Source organism: Hesperophylax consimilis, chromosome 3, assembly GCF_061612785.1.
Source record: "Hesperophylax consimilis isolate HC1 chromosome 3, BYU_Hcon_1.0, whole genome shotgun sequence".
Lineage (NCBI taxonomy): Eukaryota > Metazoa > Arthropoda > Insecta > Trichoptera > Limnephilidae > Hesperophylax > Hesperophylax consimilis.
This window is the reverse complement of record NC_142838.1, coordinates 3,200,547-3,221,355: the sequence shown is the minus strand read 5'-3', so window position 1 is coordinate 3,221,355 and position 20,809 is coordinate 3,200,547. Positions and strand designations below refer to the sequence as shown.

The 20,809-nt window shown below is 33.5% G+C and overlaps 1 protein-coding gene across 2 annotated transcripts in view; it reads right to left on the bottom strand.

Moving 5' to 3' along the window:
• Sema1b (Semaphorin 1b) overlaps positions 1 to 20,809 on the bottom strand; it is a 262,804-nt gene that overhangs the window by 156,786 nt on the left and 85,209 nt on the right. The window contains exon 2 of one of the 2 annotated variants that reach the window (XM_089647350.1): positions 18,780 to 18,871. The exons of the other annotated variant lie outside the window; for it this stretch is intronic. The gene's annotated coding sequence lies outside the window, so the exon portion shown is untranslated. The remainder of the gene's footprint in view (positions 1 to 18,779; positions 18,872 to 20,809) is intronic. 2 annotated transcript variants of the gene reach the window in all.

The window sequence follows — 20,809 nt, the reverse complement described above, 5'->3', positions numbered from 1 at the left end:
TATTTTAATTAATGAGTTAAACTTATTAATACCATTAAGTTCAAAATAAAAATATTTTTTTTATTTTTATTTCTTAACATCTTTAGTGTTACAATATTTACAACATAATATTAAATAATATTTAAATCACTTTTCTGATAAGTAAGATGCTTGTGCTTAGGAGAGGACAACAATATATTTTTACATATTTATATTGCAAATATTATTACAAAAACTATTAATAACCTTACAAGAAAATACAATAAAAGTAATAAAAACAGGTTAGTCATAAATAATACCAAGGAATTATAAGCAGAAACATAATATGTGGAGTTTATTAAGCAGAATTGATTTGAAAGTACCTACACGGCACATACGCTCATGTAATCTAGTAAAATAAAAATGCTTGTCTTAGAAGAATATGTTCAACATATGTATAACAACATTCTCTCTGATTCTATCTTCGATGTAACCAAAATAAATATAAAAACTATATTAAAAATGTATTAAACGTGTACCAAACTGCATAAAATGTTATTATATTATGTTATTTTTTTATTTATTTATTTATTTATTTGTTAAGACATACACAGTACAATAATATGACATATATTATGTAGTATTACGTTATAATAATCTTCTGTTTTAATAATCTCCTGTTATAATAATCTCCAGTTAAAATAATCTCATGTTATAATAATCTCCCTCTTGAATAACGTTATATTTTTTACAAAATGAAACAATACTATGTTTTAAACCACTTTATATTTATTTTATACAATATTTGGGTCCAATCCAATCCAAACCGGTCGACGAAATATAAATAAAAATAAAGTGGTTTAAAACTAAGTATTTGTTTCATTTTGTATAATGTCAAGCCACTAAGTGTTTGCTTTCTTCGATAAATTTAATATTTTTTAGTTCTTGTAAGTATAGTTTTTAAATTTTTACATACATAATAGAATAGAATATTGCGGAAATCTGCAATTGGTTTCTCAGTTAGGTAAATTACACGTGTATAAATGAACCACATTGTAAACTGTTGATTTCCCTGAAATAAAATAAATAAATAAATAATTTAAAACAATAAGAAAATTTATTAGGTGGTATTAGAGAATTTTAAATTGTTTTTTTTTGTAACTGTCATAATTTTCCTCAGATATATCCAGGAGTAATTTATTGAATAATTTTATACCGTTAAATAAATAATGATGTTTTGCTGTTGTAGTTCGAACTAGTGGTACGGTTAGTCCTCCAATATAAATAATTATTTAGCTTAAAATTAATTATGGAATATTATTTTTATCAAATAAATCTTTATGTTATTGAAGTTCTTAATGTACGAGTATTTTTGTCATAAATTTTTGTGAGAAGGGGAACCGGGAAACCTTGGAAAACATTTATTGTTGGATAGTTATATGGCTTTTTTAAATATGATTTTTATTAATATTTTTTCAATTGTCACAAGTGGACGTAGGTATGATTTATACGCACCCCCCCCCGGAAACCACGATTTCATATTGTAGTAGTGTAGAATGTGCAAGTGCAAAATAAATACCTTTTAGTATTTTTAATGATACAGTATTTCTAAGTCTAAAAAACATAAAGATGAGTTTTCTCATTCTGTCTACTGTGGAGTTTATTTGACTTTTCCATTTGATGTTATTATCGATAATTATTCCAAGATGTTCACAGCCTAAGCACCCTGATCAAGTTTCTGAAAGAATCGCTTGGGTACCTACTGGATTATAAGGGTATAACGAGCTATGTATTCGATACATGCGATTATATTAATTGGCTCATTATTTAGATTCACTAATTGACAAACAGTTTGCGTTACATATTGGTATTTCGTTAACATTGATATCAGTAAATTTTTCTTTAGCATAGACTACAATTCCACTACTTTTATTTTTGTGATAATTTGTGACATATTGTTTGTAGTTTGGAATACTTGGTATATTTTTATGTATTGCATGCGAGTGTGCCTCGGATAGTATTAAAAAATCTGGTTGTGGACATAATGTTAAATACATAGGTATACCAGAAGTTCGTCCATGTTTCAAATTATAATCCTTATGTTTAAGTGCAAGATTGTTAGTAGATTTATTATATTGTTCTAGATTTTAGTGCATTCGCTGTATGTTTCACATACGTATTCTTCTATATTTTGATTTTTTGTTGATTTCATTTAAGTTAAAGTTTTCATTGCATTTATGAAGGTGTGATAAAATATATATTTATAATTCTATGAATATATTAATAATAATCCTCACAATTTGTGTTACGATATTCTTGCTAGATTTCAATTCATAATATCTTGAGGTTTTTATTTTATTCTATAAGATTTATTTTATATTCAGATAATATTCGGGAACTTATAAATTGTTTGTTTAATTGACAACAATATTTAATTTAAAATAAAACAATAACTTTGTAAACACCACTTTTATTTTTTATACTTTGTGCCGACCGGGTTTCGCTCCCAAAAAAAACGCTTTTTCTTTTAAAAAAAACACAACGGACGCAATACTACCAACGTAATGCGTAAACGCATCACGATCGTCGTTATGCATTAAAAACTACGCAGGACGCTTCTTAGTTCTAAGTGTCAAGCGGCATCGTTGTAAATTAACTCAACGTTGCCAAATCTGATGATTTACTCAACCAAACGCTCAAATAATTTATAAAAATGTACTGATGAATGGCCATGGGGACGCAGTACTATCGAAGTAATGGGTGGACGCAGCAAAATCGTCGTTATGCATTAAAAACCACGCAAGACGATTCTTAGTTCTGAGTATCAAGCGGCATCGTTGTAAATTAACCAAATGTTGCCAAATCTGATGATTTACTCAACCAAACGCTCAAATAATATTTAACAATGTACTCCGAATGGCCACGAGGTACTAGTACTATCGACGTAATGCGTAGACGCAGCAAGACCGTCGTTATGTATTCATAATAATATTTCAACGTGATCAGCCATGGGGACGCAATACTATCGACGTAATGTGTGGATGCAGTACGACCGTCGATATGTATATAAAATAATATCTACTCGTAATCGGTCTCGAGGACGCAATACTATCGACGTAATGCGTAGACGCAGTACGATCGTCATTATGAGTTAAAAATAGTATATTCTCATGAGCGGCTACGGGGACGCAGTACTATCGACGTAATGCGTGGACGCAGCACGACCGTCGTTATGTATATAAAATAATATCTACTCGTAATCGGTCTTGAGGACGCAATACTAACGATGTAATGCGTAGACGCAGCATGATCGTCGTTATGTATCGAAAATTATATTACTTCGTGGACGCGGCAAGATCGTAGAAATGAATAAAAACATACACTGCTCGATATATACATCGTGTAGCGAACCTGTCGGCAAAATGTCAAACGTTCAATATTCGTTTCCAGACATTCTGAGACATTTTTTGCTTCCACAAAAATTTTTGCCATACGATTCTACATGGGGTAAGCATCGTTCTGGCCAATTTTGAGGTCAAAACATTGCAGCGTCCGTATATCGGACGCTGTAAGTCGGTGGACGCTGCAATGCTATGGAGTTTTTAGGGGTCGGACGCAACAAATGTAGCGGGATATATATATATATATATATATATATATATATATATATATATATATATATATATATATATATATATATAGGTCCCACAACATTTATTGCGTCCGTGCGTAAATCCGTCTTCGGGCGTCCAGCACTTCTAGTTCTTTTTTTTAGATTGTTTTTGTGAATATTGCACTATGTTTTACTCACAGTAATCGCTAATATCATATTTTTTTAATATTCATAATAATGCAGGTTTTGATGTTTATTACACTTTCATACATTTCTAGCGTCACGTACATACTCACGTCCGTGTGTATATTTTTTATATATTGAAGGTTCCTTTTAATATAGGTTTCACGTCCGTTCACTCCAATTCAATTGTTACGTCTTCCGTATATTGCTGACTATTCTAATAAAGGTTTCACGTCCATACTGAATAATTTATTCTGGCGTCCGAGTGTATATTATTTGTTTGTTACATGGCATTTTGAAGGTCGATTTCATTTTTACGTCTTCCGTATATAAGGCCCTTAAGACTCTTGAATTTGTTTTGAGAGTTTCAAAAGGCACATTTAGGCCGTTATTATGCCCCTTATATTATAAAAACCCTTAGAATTGCATGACTTATTCTGATATGGGAGATATATTTCACCTTAAAAATAATCAATATAAATATTGTTTATTTTAATTCTTTTATAAATCGAGACAAATAGACATCTTTAATTTTTGCAATCTTTTGTTTATTTTGAATATCTACTTATGTGAGACTTCTTATCATTTTTACCAATGTATCTTATTTTATTATACGCTTTTGTTGTAACATTTTTTTTTCATTGTACTTTGTTTTCTCTATTGTTTTAAGTTTGACGAATTTATAATAACTGCAATACTCAACTATTAAACTAGAATGTAAAAGTCTATTAGGTGTAATAGATAAATTAACAAATAAATAAACAACACAAAATATTTCTTACTCTTCTAGTGAAGTTTTCATGTTCATAGTGAATTAATTAATTAATTACAGTATCTGTGGTTGAGAGGTAAGACTCTCGACTCGCAATCCGAAACACGTAATCTGACAGGCAAACCCGACATGCGCAAATAATTTTTTATTTGTTTGTGTTATTTCACAATAAATACATTAAACATAATATAAAGTGTGTTTGCAACACGTTCCAGAGTGAAATATACTCTCAGTATCGCCTGGGTGTGAGACCACCATTCCGAATGGAAACGTTATTTCTAAGCTTTTGCCGTGTTTGGTGACCAGGTACTTTTCTACATTTCTCCATTTTCTTCCCCTCCCCAATACCGTCACCCTAGTACTCAGATTGGGGATGCCATAGTCTCACTGTTCCAGACGGGAGCGGTTGAGACTCTTGTGCGGTATATAAAAAAATATATGTATATATATATGTTTTATTTTTTTGGCATCCAGAAACACACCAGAAATGACAACAAACTGTCTATTGGTAGTAAGAAGTTTGAATGAATAGCTTGTTGCATCTTGTATACTAAAGTACCTACTGGGCGCAGGCGTGCATCATTTTTGCAACGATATCCTTAGTAAAAATGTATCATTTCATAACGCCCCAGTTCGCTTCATTGCAGAGGGCGGTCGGACCTTTTTAGGTCGGGACATCAATTTACCGTCTACTGTAAACTATCTTACAAAAATGTCCACCCGCGCAGGGCGCTTTTTAGTTCTGAGTTCTACGTGGCATCGTTGTAAATGAGCTAAATGTTGCCAAATCTAGCGTTTTGCTTCACCAAGGGCTCAAACAATACATAAAAATGTACAAATTCGCAAACAGCCATGGGGACGCAATACTATCGACGTAATGCGTGGACGCAGCACGGCCGTCGTTATGTATACAAAATGATATCTACTCGTGATCGGTCACGAGGATACAATACCATCGACGCAGCACTTCCGTCGTTACGTATTCAATATAATAATATCTGTTTTTATATTTAACTTAATTATTTCAACCTCAAATTGTAATATTTTAATTAATGAGTTAAACTTATTACTATCATCATGTTAAAAATAAAAAATATTTTTATTTATATTTCTTTACATCTTTAGTGTTACAATATTTACAACATAATATTTCAATCACTTTTCTGATAAATCAGATGCTTGTGCTTAGGAGAAGACCACTATATATTTTTACATATATTTATATTGCAAATATTATTAAAAAAACTATTAATAACCTTACAAGAAAATACAATAAACGTAATAAAAACAGGTTATTTATAAATAATACCTAGGAATGATAAGCAAAAACATAATATGTGGAGTTTATTAAACATATTTGAAAAGTACCTACACGGCACACACGCTCAAGTAATCTATTTAAAGAAAAACACTGTTAAAACCATTTCAAATAAAAATTATTGTCTTAAAAGAATATGTTCAACATATGTATAATAACATTCTCTCTGATTCTATCTTCAATGTAACCAAAATAAATATAAAAACTCAATTAAAATGTATTAAACGTGTACCAAACTGCATAAAATGTAATGACATATATTATGTAGCATTATGTTATAATAATCTTCTGTTTTAATAGTCTCCTGTTATAATAATCTCATGTTATAATAATCTCTGGGAAGAGAACTGGGAAACCTTGGAAAAGATGTATTGTTGGATAGTAATATGGCTTGTTTAAGATAAGTTTTATTAATTTTTTTTTTGAATTGTCACGAATGGAAGTAGGCATGATTTATATGCATCCCCCCCACAAGCCACGATTCCATATATTGTAGTAGTGTAGAATGTGCAAGTGCAAAATAAATATCTTTATGTATTTTTAATGATACAGTATTTCTAAGTCTAAAAAATATAAAGATGAGTTTTGTCATTCTGTCTACTGTGGAGTTTATTTGACTTTTCCATTTGATGTTATTATCGATAATTATTCCAAGATGTTCACACCCTAAGCACCCTGATCAAGTTTCTGAAGGAATCGCTTAGGTACCTGCTCACGCATTTAGTTCGAGTTGAATCCTGCAATCATACATAAAGATAGCAGCCAATAAAAATATGCGTTAGGAAAATTAAGATTATGTTTTATTTTTATTTTTATAGTGAATTCCTCACAAGAGTCCCAACTCCTCCAGTCTGGAGGAGTTGGGACTCATCCCCAATTGGGGTGTATTGTGAGACTGTAGGTAAGTGGGGAAGGGGAAGCGATGGGGAAGAGAAAGGTGGTAAAGTACCTGACTATTCAGATATAGTCACTAAACACGGCTAAAGCCACTTGGAGCAAAGTTTCAATTCTGAATGGTGGTCTTACACCAGGGCGATACTGGGAGTAACTTCCTCTCTGTTGATAATTCTCAGTCGAAGTATATTACAGTAAATATGACCGAATCGGATAGGGACACATTATCTCAGTTGGTAGAGTCACGGCCTGGAAAACCAAAGGTCCTGGGTTCGAGTCCCAAATGTGACAGTGCCTTTTTCAGATTTTTCCGTTTCAGATGTTCGATTGAGTTTCGCTAGTATTGTTTTCACTAATTAAAAATAATACCTGATCTAGATCGGCCACGGGTACGAGATACTATCGATGTAATTATGTATATATATCGATGTAATGTCGATTTATTACGCCAATCTTTAAAACAACGCAAATGCAAAACCATTATATTTACCAAGCCATAAAAAACTACAATAATCTCCCTTCCGAATTGCGCTGTATTACGAACTAACAAGAACAAATAAATAAAATCAAACTTTTTTTCCAAAAAAACTTATATTAAAAAAAAAAAAAAAAAAATTATTATACATTTTACACAAAACATAATATTATAACATTGAATCTAAGTAAGAATCGTGGCTCCCTTATCAGGCGCAAGAGCTCCTCTTTTCTGATAAGGTATACATGACCAATTATGATCCTAAATATTATATTTTGCAAAATATGTATGTATTAATGTAACTCATATTATCTATATTAAAATAATTAAAAAAATAAAAAAGTAATGCGTGGATACAGCACTACCATCGATATGTATCAAAAATAATATCTATTCGTTAACGGACGCAATACTACCAACGTAATGCGTAAACGCAGCACGATCGTCGTTATGCATTAAAAACCACGCAGGATGCTTCTTAGTTCTGAGTGTCAAGCGGCATCGTTGTAAATTAACCCAATGTTGCCAAATCTGATGATTTACTCAACCAAACGCTCAAATAATATACAACAATGTACTCGCGAATGGCCACGGGGACGCAGTACTATCGAAGTAATGCGTGGACGCAGCACGATCGTCGTTATGCATTAAAAACCACGCAGGACGCTTCTTAGTTCTGAGTGTCAAGCGGCATCGTTGTAAATTAACACAATGTTGCCAAATCTGATGATTTACTCAACCAAACGCTCAAATAATACATAACAATGCACTCGCGAATGGCCACGGGGACGCAGTACTATCGAAGTAATGCGTGGACGCAGCAAAACCGTCGTTATGTATTCGTAATAATATTTCAGCGTGATCGGCTATGGGGACGCAATACTATCGACGTAATGCCTAGACGCAGTACGATCGTCGTTATGTATCGAAAATTATATCGACCGTCGTTGTATATTCAAAATAATATCTACTCGTGATCGTTCACTGGGACGCAATACTATCGACGTGATGCATGGAAGCAGTGATGAAATGTTAACAGACACTGGAGTAGCAACAGGGTCGATATCGGGACCTACGTGTTATTTAATGCAAGTAAACAGTTTACCTAACGTAATAAAACGTTGTAAATGTTACATGTTTGCAGATGATACTTGCATCATATGTGCTGACAGAAATCTACAGAAAATTGAGGAATTTTTACAAACAGACCTAAATAACATAATTAAATGGTCCCACGACAATGGAATTATTATTAACGCAAAAAAAACAAAATATATGCTTATACACTCTCCATATGCAAATTTTCAGGATAAAGAACTGCATATAAAAAGTCATTCATACGATTGTTTTCACACAAAAAACCAATCTCTGCCATGCAAATGCCCAAACATAGAAAAAGTTTACCAATATACATACCTTGGTCTTACAATAGATGTCAATTTTAACTGGTCAAATCACATTGAAAATGTATGTAATAGATTAAGATATTATGGAAATTTTATCACATAAAAAACTTTGTCAATAAAAATATATTATACTGTATATATAATGCATTAGCGGAATCAATTATAGGATACGGAGTAAATAGTTACGGATTAACTTATAAAACGTACTTAAATAAAATGGAACAATTACAAATCCGTTTCCTAAAATTGATATCAGGCAAAAAAAAATACAATTATGTGTAGGCGATTATAAAAAAATGTTTTCTTTGTGTAATGTGCTCTCTATACATAGTAGGATAGATTACCAACTAACGCTAGATGAATTCTGGAATACAGAATTCAAAAAACCTGTAAACCATAACTACCCTACTAGGCATAGAGAAGCACAAATGTTTATCATTAAAATATCGCAAAATGTATACGGAGATAGAACAAAAAGACATAAAATTCCGGAATTGTTTAACTCATTACCAGAAGATATTAAAAATGAGACATGTCATTCAAAAATAAAAACGAAAATTAGATCGTTCTACCTCCGTCAAACATAAAAACAATTAATATTGTGGTACCAAGATATCAAGTTGAAATTAAATATATTGTTATAAGCTAATAAATAGAAAAAGTGAGAGATTTCTTACAATTAAACTGATTGATCAGTTTTGTAAGATCTAAGTAAGAGAAAATAATGTACAAATAAAAAAAAAAACTGAATAAACACAAATAAAAAAAAAAAAGCACGATTGTCATTTTGTGTTAAAAATAGTATATTCTCATGAGCTGCTACGGGGACGCAGTACTATCGACGTAATGCGTGGACGCAATACTATCGACGTAATGTGTGGATGCAGTACGACCGTCGATATGTATATAAAATAATATCTACTCGTAATCGGTCTCGAGGACGCAATACTATCAACGTAATGCGTAGACGCAGCATGATCGTCGTTATGTATCGAAAATTATATTACTTCGTGGACGCGGCAAGATCGTAGAAATGAATAAAAACATACACTGCTCAATATATACATCGTGTAGCGAACCTGTCGGCAAAATGTCAAACGTTCAATATTCGTTTTCAGACATTCTGCGAGATTTTTTGCTTCCACATAAATTTTTGCCATACGACTCTACATGGGGTAAGCATCGTTCTGGCCAATTTTGACGTCAAAACATTGCAGCGTCCGTATATCGGACGCTGTAAGTCGGTGGACGCTACAATGCTATGGAGTTTTTAGGGGTCGGACGCAACAAATGTAGCGGGATATATATATATATATATATATATATATATATATATATATATATATATATATATATATATATATCTATATATATATATACGCCTAAAAAGGCTTTTACATAGAAGTGATACATGATGCAGTGTACATAGGAGAATAATATGTATTATACAGGAGATATTGACAGTAAATAGATATAATCCATTTTAAAGAAGGTACAAAATACACACTTGTAAAATTGTGATTACAAGTATAATAAGAAAATATGAAGCAATATAAGTAAAACGTAAGAGAAACATAAAGTAAAAAAAAAATTACAACAACACTACATATAAGACAAAACATTAAAACTAATTTACCAACGCTACTCTAATTTGTAGGATTCAACAAAGTGTTGGTGTAGATTATACTTAATTCTATATATGGAGTCAATAAATAAATCAATAGCGCCCCCATACTTGTTGCCCAGATCATGCATCCTATTGGTCAGTGAGTGTGTCTGATAGTTGGTCGAGTATGTATTACAGAAAAATGTTATATTTTGTCTTGTATTCCTAGTCGGCACATGTAGTTTAATAGTGGCAAGGATGACAGGACTATCAATTAAGTTGTTAATGACTCTGTGTAACACAACTAGGTCTGAAATAATTCTCCTGTCAGACAGTGTTATTAGATGCAATTGATTCATCAAACTGACATAATTAATGTAATCAATAGGAATTCCGAGCTTAAAATTTACGTACTTAAGAAATTTGTGCTGAACTCTTTCTATATTATTGGAGTGAACTTTATATAAAGGGGACCAAATAGGTGAATTATACTCCAATTGACTTCTGACTAATGAAATATAGAGGGTTCTCATACAATCTATGGACTTAAAATTAAGTAAATATTAGTTAAAGTTCTGCAAAGGAAGCCAAGCATCTTTAAAGCCTTATTAGATATATAGTTGATGTGTTCAATAAATAACAAGTTTTCATCGAATATTACACCCAAGTCACGAAAATGTGATACTGGTATTAATTTAATATTATTTAATGTGTATTCATGTAGTATATTATAACTGATAATATACTACATGAATATAATAATATAGTAATAATAATATAATGTAGTTTATTATAACTGATAATATACTACATAAAAATATGTTCAATGTACGGTAGAATGCATGTATTTTGAATTCCCGCCGTAATCTGACTCTTTCAAGATGGCTTCAAATTCCTACGGCAATGGCCGCCAGGTTGGCGATCTAGTCCACTATGGGTGTTATATATCATTGGGGTGCAGTAATATTAATCCGATTACTTCTGCGAGAACTTGTGCGGTACAGAAACATCGATTATTTTCATGCTTTATAGAAGAGATGTAAAAATACACATTTTCTAAAACAGACGCAAATTTCCGCAGATCGAAAATGTATTTTAACAATAAGAGATTTTGATCATATTTAGGGAGTTCTCATATTCTGGTTTTGTTGGGCATATGGTATTTCGAAAAGTAATAGACGCAATAATTGAAGTGCATATTTAAATGCATTTCTCGCGCAGATAATGGGTGTACGCCAGGGCAGGGTGATGTGAAGATTCTGATAGCAGGAACGCTAACGAGTTACAGTGGTGTCTGGGGTCTGATGCAACTTAGTGGCCAGGCCAGGGCTCTAGGGTGACGCGGGGCAAACATCATAAACAAGGTGCCATGCTATGGTAGCCGTACGCGGAAACGCCGCTGTGATAATTCAACTGTTGTTGGTAATAACAACTAACAACACCGAATCTCATTTAGATTGTAATAACAAAGGCACACACTCTGCATTCCTGGAAGGAAATCCGCCGAGGATAATGCGTCAATTGATCAATCAGGCAGAGATTTAAACTGAACAAAGTAAGAGATTGTACCGTTTAAATGAAGTCTTCCAGGCGATGAAGTGTAATAATTTTATTTTAAAACCAGTCATCTGACCATCATAGTAAACAGTGTTTGTATAGATATCAACAATTTCAATCAATGAAAACGGTCACTGAGGTTAAAGCCGTGCTTTGCGAGGTTTTTTACAAGAGTGAACAATTTTCCAATAATCCCACGATAGGGCGATGTCTCGCTGGCCCTATAAATAATGCGAGAGAGTGATGTGAAATCTCGGAAAATGCCTTCGGGCAATGCTGCACTGTGATATAAAACGATAATGAAAGAGACTTGAAAAATTGGAACATTTCAGACGTCGGGTATCGGGGCGGACATTATTCATCTGATAACCCCGGAGAAGTTCATCACTCCGACCTAAGAGCGAAGAATGGGAATGGGTATGGGTTAGGGCTGGTTTAGCACGGAGCAAATGGAGGGAATGAAATAAATTCGTACTACAATTCCGGCGAAGAAAGACAAGTCCTGATGGCGGCATCTCCATTCTCCACTAGGTTAACGACCGTCATACATGTAATTGTGTGTTCAGAAGCTCACGAAAAAGCGGGTTGACTTACGTAAAAGAAATACCCGAGCTGAGGAAATGGCTTCGAATTATTTTAATGCGCATATAAGACCTAAGCGTGATCTTTGCAACGATCGCAATAAAATGTCGAAAGCAGTTCCTACGAGTTAATCAACTTACTCGACAGAACAAAGTGGCAGACTTGTAGCAAAAACTGAAGTAGACCAGATAGAAATAGACAATGCAACAAAGTGGTAGTTAGTCAAACACAAATACGGCAAATTAAAGGCAGCACATTGTGTTCCCTTCTGTTAAAGTTGAGTTGAACAAGAGAAGTGCATTAAAGTTCAAATCGCATCAACTTTCCTAAAAGTTGGAACACACTGAAGCAATTCCGGAACTAGTTGTGCACTAATCGGCAGCGCCAACAAGATGGCTACTGGATACTGTTACATAGCTTGTTCTTTTTCACGGAGATTAAAATGCTCTCAATAAGAATATGTTCTCTATGAAGAGCGAGGTTTGACTGAATAATGCTAACTTATTTTGAATATAATAATAATAAAAATATTAACATATTTATACATCATATTTTCGTTTACATTGATTCAATTGAGAAAAGGGTCACTGTTCAGCTATACATTCCGGATTTCTCCCGGAATGCAGACGGGTTTCAGCAGTGCCTCTAATATATTATATTTATATATAATATGGATTATTTGATTTAATATATTTATAAATTATATATTTTTTTCTTCTGAAGACATTTTCAAGATTGATAATGCTTTCAGAAGACAAATACGTAAATAATGAATAATTCAAATTAAATTATTTAAATTAAATCAAAAAACAATAAAAAATTAAATAAAATAACCAAAATTTAAATTAAGGAATATACATAAAATTCAAATTAAAACATTTAACCACAAACGCAAGAAGGTATTCCTTTAATTGTAAATTATATCAATTTATGCCATTTTATGGCGTTAAAATAAATAAATTATGGTGTTGTGCGGTTCACTGTGCAATTCGCTGCAGAGCTTCATGAAGCACTGCAACGATTTCGATATGCGAATATTTCATTCTAAAGTTTTGATGGTGAATAGCAGTAACTACATCAAATACAGCAGTTTTATGTCTGGGGAGAACGAGTATGTCTTTAGGTTTTAACAAACCGACAGTTTTCAAATTAGGCTCTCTGAATTGTGTGGTATTGATGTATGAGCAACTATCGGCTTGACGTAAGCTGCCTTAGAGAAAAAAACGCATTATTAACTACACAGATAAATTAATTAATTTGTGTGAATCGTCAATTTTCAAGTAACTGAAAACAGAATTAAATTTGAAGAAAAGCAGATGAAAGGATTGCGCTGTAAATGATAAACCCTTTTAGTTGTTTTGCAGTGGAACAAAATTGTTAATAATAATGATAATAAATAATAAATTATGGGTAAGGGACTCGAACTCGCGTTGCCTGCCGGATACGATGGATACAGCAAATAGCAAAGTGACTTGGTAATCAAGTTTAGTATTTCTCTGCAGGTAGGTGTAGGAACGAGTACAACCTATGAATAATAGGAGATGAACCCACTGCAGACTTACAGTGATTGATGAATGTAATTTTATTTATGCTATGCAGAGAAATCTTTGGGATAATGTCTGAGGAAAAACTACCTTGGGTAAAATACATGTTATTTAATGTCGGTTATGCGTAGGTGTGGTACATTGATGTAGATTACTCGGGACTGACCCTTGTCGATCCCAAAAATGAACGTATATGAGGGTCTGGTTCGCGGGAAAACAAGGCCATCGCAGCATTATTCGCTTACAGCTCAAACAAATGCGCCTAGTCACGGTATTATCATTCAAATTCTTCGCTTCTCTGTAATTTTAACGTCATAATCATTTCTTGTAAAGTGTAATTGAAATGTGCCATTTCCTGAAAATTGCACGAAAAACTGATTCTTGTCGATAGTATTATTCTGCAGGATAAAAAATCTTTTGCAAATGACGGATTACCGTTACAGAAAAACACTGCCATTTATTATAATCAATTCAAATTGATTAAAAATAATTCAAATGAATTGTAGCCGAAATTGAATGATTTAAATTTATGCAATAGATGTTGTTTGAATTGATTCCAACACATCTGCCCTGATGCTGGACACTGTAATGCTGTCCGATACGTTGGTTAAAGAAGGAGGTAGCATAACACGGCATAATATCGCAAAAATAAATCACTATAATACCAACATTGATCAAAAATGATTTCATAAAATTTTCTTTAATTCAAATGATTTCTTTAAGTGGTGGACATGTCTAGAATATGAAAAATCTACGAGTGTGGGCTTTATTAAGTAGCCTCATTTCGCAGGAGTACCTTCTGTACACTTGACAAAGCACACAGTGGCAGTGGCGTAGCACAATTATTACACCGCGTAACCGAGGCAATGTGATTAACGCTAACCGGGTTGGTTTACAAAGCAAGCTGACCATCAACTGGAGTCATTTGCACTCGTCCGGAGTATTGTTTCGGGGACGAACCCCTTCCCCTACAGCTGAACATGCGAAAATCCTTTGTCCCCAATTATACATTAGTCACATAAAACAAGAGTTTCAGTACCGAATTTCACGTGGAATTCATCCACCCGAAGGGCGACAGGTGTAAAGATAAAAAAACACGACAAAATAATAGAATTCATTAAAAAGTTTTAACATGTATGTACAACACGTTTAATGAGGGCTTTACTTTAATTCATTATAATGTACGATGTAAATAACTGAAATAGATTTAAAAAGAATATCAAATAATGAAACATTATGATTTTGTCCGAAAAAACAACATAATTCGACTTTAATATTTTATGGAGAAAAGAGTAAACTCATAATACATTATAAATTGAAAAGCTTATCCAGTCGGCGTTTTTTGTCTAAACTGTCAAGAAAAGTGAGAAGGTTTTTAAGCTCAGTGTTTTGGTGGGTGATCCACAGCCACCTACTAACTGACTGAGTGCGCAGAGAGAAGTTGTACAAAGAACCCGCAGTTTCGCCTGCGGCCGCTTGTTATCTCTGCTCACTGTCTGTGGACAGTCAACATCAAAGGACTGCAAAATTTCAGTCTCCATTTCCCCGAACAAAAAGTGCCGCACCGCCACTGTATTTCCAGAGGAATGGGTGAACTAGTTTTTTAAAGTATAAACACTGCATTGTAAAATTCGCGGAACTATGGAAAAATCTTCTTTCAACTTCAACTGATGGTGATTTATGAACATACGAGTACCTATTCAAATGCAAAAGTTTCTTTAACTTTTCTGCTTTAACAGATTGCTTTGGAGTTGTTTTGAGAGAGGCTTGGATACAACAATGAAATGAAAGCTTTTAGTTTTGATTGAACCCTTACTTCGTGATACAAAAATACGTCTATCAAAAAACTATTAATGATACAAAAATTCTTATACATGATTAAAATGTTCTGATAAACAAGTTCAATCCGTTGGTATAAAAATTGGCAGAAATTAAAAGATTTTTTTAGCGAGAAATTACTTAGACGAATACTTTAAAGCTGGACAAAATGAAGAACCAAAACACATTGTGTGGGGAAACTTAGATAACTCGGCAGGCTCCACTTGATATTCAACGAGTCCAAAATCCACCGAGCCGAGCCAATGCAATGGTTTGCCGAATCTGCTGTGTGTGTGTGTGATCCCCGAGCCAAAATACGTTCAGTATGAATTCAGACATTGAGTCGTAAGTACTACCTCTTCAAGCGGACGTGATTTTGGTAGGATGATCAAAATGACCTAGCGTGGCGCGGCTCGGTCGTAGGTGTTCCCTAATTTGGACCGTATCCAAACGGCTCTGTCGTTAATTCCAGCTTAACACTTTGAACTTTGCTAAGTACTACAGCCAAGTGGCTTAATCCTAATTATACATTTGAATCAAATTGTTCGTTTTTTGCTACTACTAAAATATTTCAGGATAAACTACGACAAATGGATTAAATAGGAACGTTACTAAATAACCTTACGAACTTCCACCTCGTCATTATTTACCCCTGCTCTGGTAATAACTTGCAATATGTACATGACAAATCTCGCTACGTATTTTCAATCGTGAGTTATGTAGCTTAGAAATATCAAATCGATTAACAAAAACGTTCTACGTTCGACTAAAATAAAAATATTTTAGTAAAGTTGTGTTAATTTGTTTTCTGTTTCCGTATCCGGTTGGCTTCTGCCATTCATAAAGTGGTGTTTTGCAAAGAAGCTGTTTTTTAACAACGTTCCACCACGGAGTTACTAATTAACAAGAACAAAAATGTTAAAAAGCAGTATTTTGGAGTATTTCCTTGAAAAAGATGTAACTTCCATACAAGAGGCCTGTTGACCTGCAGCCGGATACCGCAGGAGGCAGGTAGTCCGTAGTACCAGCAGTCCTCTGTCCAGTGAGCAGGCAGTAGGCACCGCAGGGCTAGGGCCTTCCCGAACCATTTATCCGAATGCAAATCAACCTTCTTCCCGTTCCTTTCCGGCTCAACCAATTAGAGTGAGTCGAGGAGTAAGAAATGCTCGGACAGGATCGTCGGGGAACTTGTTCGGTATGTAATCTACTGGAGGACCGGTACTAACCACGGTACGTATTATGTGGGAACAAACAATATTCAACACATTCTCAAACTGTTCCATACTTGAAAAGATTTCATAATTTAATAACTGTGTCAGTTGTTGATAAAATCAGGATACGTCCAGATGAGCGAAATGGTGTGAATTAGTGTTAGGTAGGATTCGATTTCAGAGTAAGTTTAACAAACTAAGCGCAACACGGCAAAAGAAAACTATATCTATTAATCTATTTATATAAAGGAGAGTATCTGTGGCGGCGTGGATTTAATTTGTATACAGATCTACAGTTTTATTCCACGATTGATGAAATTTTGCACACTTTGCTTTCAACACAAAAGGAAGGTCACTGTTTACATGAAATTTCGAAAAAGTCGGGCAACTCCGGAGACGATACTGTAACGTAAAAAAAAACAATAAAAAAGTATAATTGTAGTAAGTTTTTTTTTCCATTATTTCTGGCTTTCACCCTTCAAGGGTGTTCTTGGCCATCATTTAAAATTATTGAGAAATGAAAGGTGAATTTAAATATTAATTTTATTTAAAGAGGCAAATTTCAAAATTATAATGAAAATTGGAGTCGAGTTCAGACTTAGAAGAGATGAGATGTTGAATGGAGGGGAGGCAATTTTAGATAAGGCTTGATAGAAGAGAGTTTCATAGTTTCTATTGTGGTGGGGAAGGAGTAAAAAAAATGTCATTTTCAATGTGTACATAGATAAATAAATTAATTACTTTCGTTATAACTTATTTGTGGTATGGTGATATAATGTCAATATAATATCATAACCTAAATAAAAACCCTTGAAAATTATCTTGTGATTTTATATGTAGGTATTAATTAATATTACTTCAATCGGTTTAAGCCTGTAACAGACCACGCTATATTCTCGTGGCTTGGCCTATTTCAGAATATCGCTCGCTATACATTCCCATTGGGTTTGTATGGCGAGCGATATGCTGATTGTATAAATGTGTAAAACATTGTATAAAACCACAATAAAAAGCTGTTGAGAATCCCAGTTCGGCGCGTATTGCGGTCGTTGTTCGCTTCAGATCGGTGGACCACGCAGCAAGAAGGGAATCTTACATAGTAGATCCGCTGTACCCGATATCAGTACTGCAGTACGGACTGTACTTGTACTGACTGTACCCAACCTCCCAACAATCCCGACAAGACTTCATCTTCTCATTTCCTGCGCTCCCGGCCTCACTTCTTATAAAGACACTGCCTTGCTCAATATTACAGCCACAATTATTATTATTCACTGCTCATTTTTTGCGTCATTGAGAAGTAATTCTATTGTCTTTATAATTTGTTAATATTGTCTTAATAATTTATTCCATAAAACAAGTTTAGAAAATTATTCTAGTATTTTCTGCTTTCAAATCATCGGTAAAATTATATCTACTTACTATTATTATAATAATTTTATGTGTCACGTGATTTTTATTAGCCTATTTTTAACATAATCGGCTTTCTTGGAGCATAACTTAAGTCCCCGATTGAACGAAATTTCACGTGTTAAATAAAATATTTCACACTAGAAAAGTGTGAATAAGTTTCATGCTCAGGAGAAGTTAAAATATTATAAGTTATACTTTATGAACCATGCACTTAACTCAAAGTAACCTTCAATAAAGTTATTACAAATTACCGAGGTAATCATCGGATCAATCTTGTATTCGGACGGAGGCGTTTTCTAAAGAAAGGACCCAATTTGATAATATAAATTTAATTCTGCACGACGCAAATGAAAGAGCCGTTATTTTTTTCTGTTTTGGTATCTAACAATAGTAATATAATGTAACGATTATGGTGTGATGTCGACTTACCAGCAAATTCCCGTGGGTTGAAAGGTGATCCTCGGTGGTTGGTTGGTATGATAGTGCAGACAGATTGATGGCAAATTCCTCGAAACTCTTACCTGAAATACAAGGAAAATAGTGTTAATAATACATATACGCCATTCTTCGAAATAGTTAGGTTTCATTTTAAAGCTATGTACGTTATTTCAAATTCCAACTGGATGCTAAAATAAAAACAAACGTATTTACGTAATAATATCAAATAGGTATCCAATATGAGAGGATGCTAGTAGCTAGAGTAATCCATCTTATTTATGTAAAACTAGCTGACACGTACCCGGCGTTGCTAGGGGACTTATAAATGGTTTGGGGTTGTGAGGCCTTATAAGATATACAATTCCGTAGAACATTATTTTGATGTATCTCAAAAGGTTTAGCCAGCTTTAATATTTTTTTACAACTTGATTACAAAACATCAACTTTTCTCTACTTTCTATAAATATAACATGCGTGATTATATATATTAATATAAACCTTCCCAACCAAATTCTCTAAATGCTACCGAAAACCCTAACGTATTTCAAAATCCGTAGCGTATTTAAGAAGAACTAAGCGCACGGGCTATTTGGCTCGCTGGCTCTGCCGTGTGTGTCCAGCTGTAGGTTATATAGAAGTTGAGTTAAAATTAGACAATATAAAACAAATATAATTGACAACAATGATTTATATTATTGATATTAGATGTGTAAGGTAGAAAGAGAAAGTTGTTATACATATAAATAATAATCAGATTAAGAACTCTGTAATAACACCGATAAAATATTTGAATAAAATGTTTTATTTTCTGCGACAACGCAACCCGTCCGTGACAAAAGAAAATGAAAACATGGGCCCGGAAGGCTAAAGAAAATAAAAGGATCGCGTAACAACCAGAATAAACCCAAACCAACACAAATCATAAAGACAAACACTAAATATAGGCTTCCAGTGAGAGGATGTAGAAAAATAAAGAAAATAAACCAATGGAGGATGAAATATCATTCCAAATATCGCATCCGGAAGAACAACTTGCTCGTTTGTTCCCGGATACACTTGTGGTGCGGACGTTGCCTTCGAGTCGCGGGTTATTGGAAATAAACAATATTATGTAGATAAATAATTAATAACCCCCTGCGACCAGAATTCCTTAATTTCATGAAGTGATGATTAAATTGATGAGAACCGAAATAATTATTTTGGCTACTTAAAAAAGACTTCCTCTCAAAAACTTTGAAAAGGTTAACAATTTAATTTTATTGGAATAACTTTTGAAAGTTATATCCATAAATGTAAAATTTAATCATGGAATGAAATAATATTAATAAATCTGAACGAAACGTGAAACAGAACAATGCACAGAAGACACACTTTTTAGTAAAAAAGATGTTGTATTGTAATAAAACCGGGCTACAATAGCTGAGTGGTTAGAGGCGTTGTCCCGATAAGATAGAGATCGTGGGTTCGATTCTCAGTTGTTCTGTTTAATGTTTAGATTTATTAGTATAATCTTCTACTTCAGTGATTAAATTAAGTATTTAAATAAAAATATTATTTGGTACCAACATTAAAATAATAGAATATAAATACAAGACAAAATATTGTAAGTATCCGAAATCTTAATAAAAACCTAAATGTTACAACACCTTTGTAGATTTAATAAAAAATCCAAAAGATTCTGAGGAAAAATAAATTCTCGGAATTGAAGTTGTTTGAAAATATCACAGGGTATCGGAGGGTTAAAAAGTTAAATATGAGTGTAGTGGTGGTTCAGTAAAATTAGCTAAAATGGTATGTACAAGTATATAAGGTACGTCGCCAATCTCCTATTTGTTAAACCGGAAAATAATGTACATAAGTGCGATTCATTGAAACGCCCCAGCTTACCCTGTGCCCTTCACCTTCACCTCCGCCTCGAACTGTGGAACTGTGTAACGGAGTAATGGTGTGGTACACGATACATTTAACCGCCACGAGATGTTGACATTTCCAGAATACTTTCGAGAGATTTTATGAATATA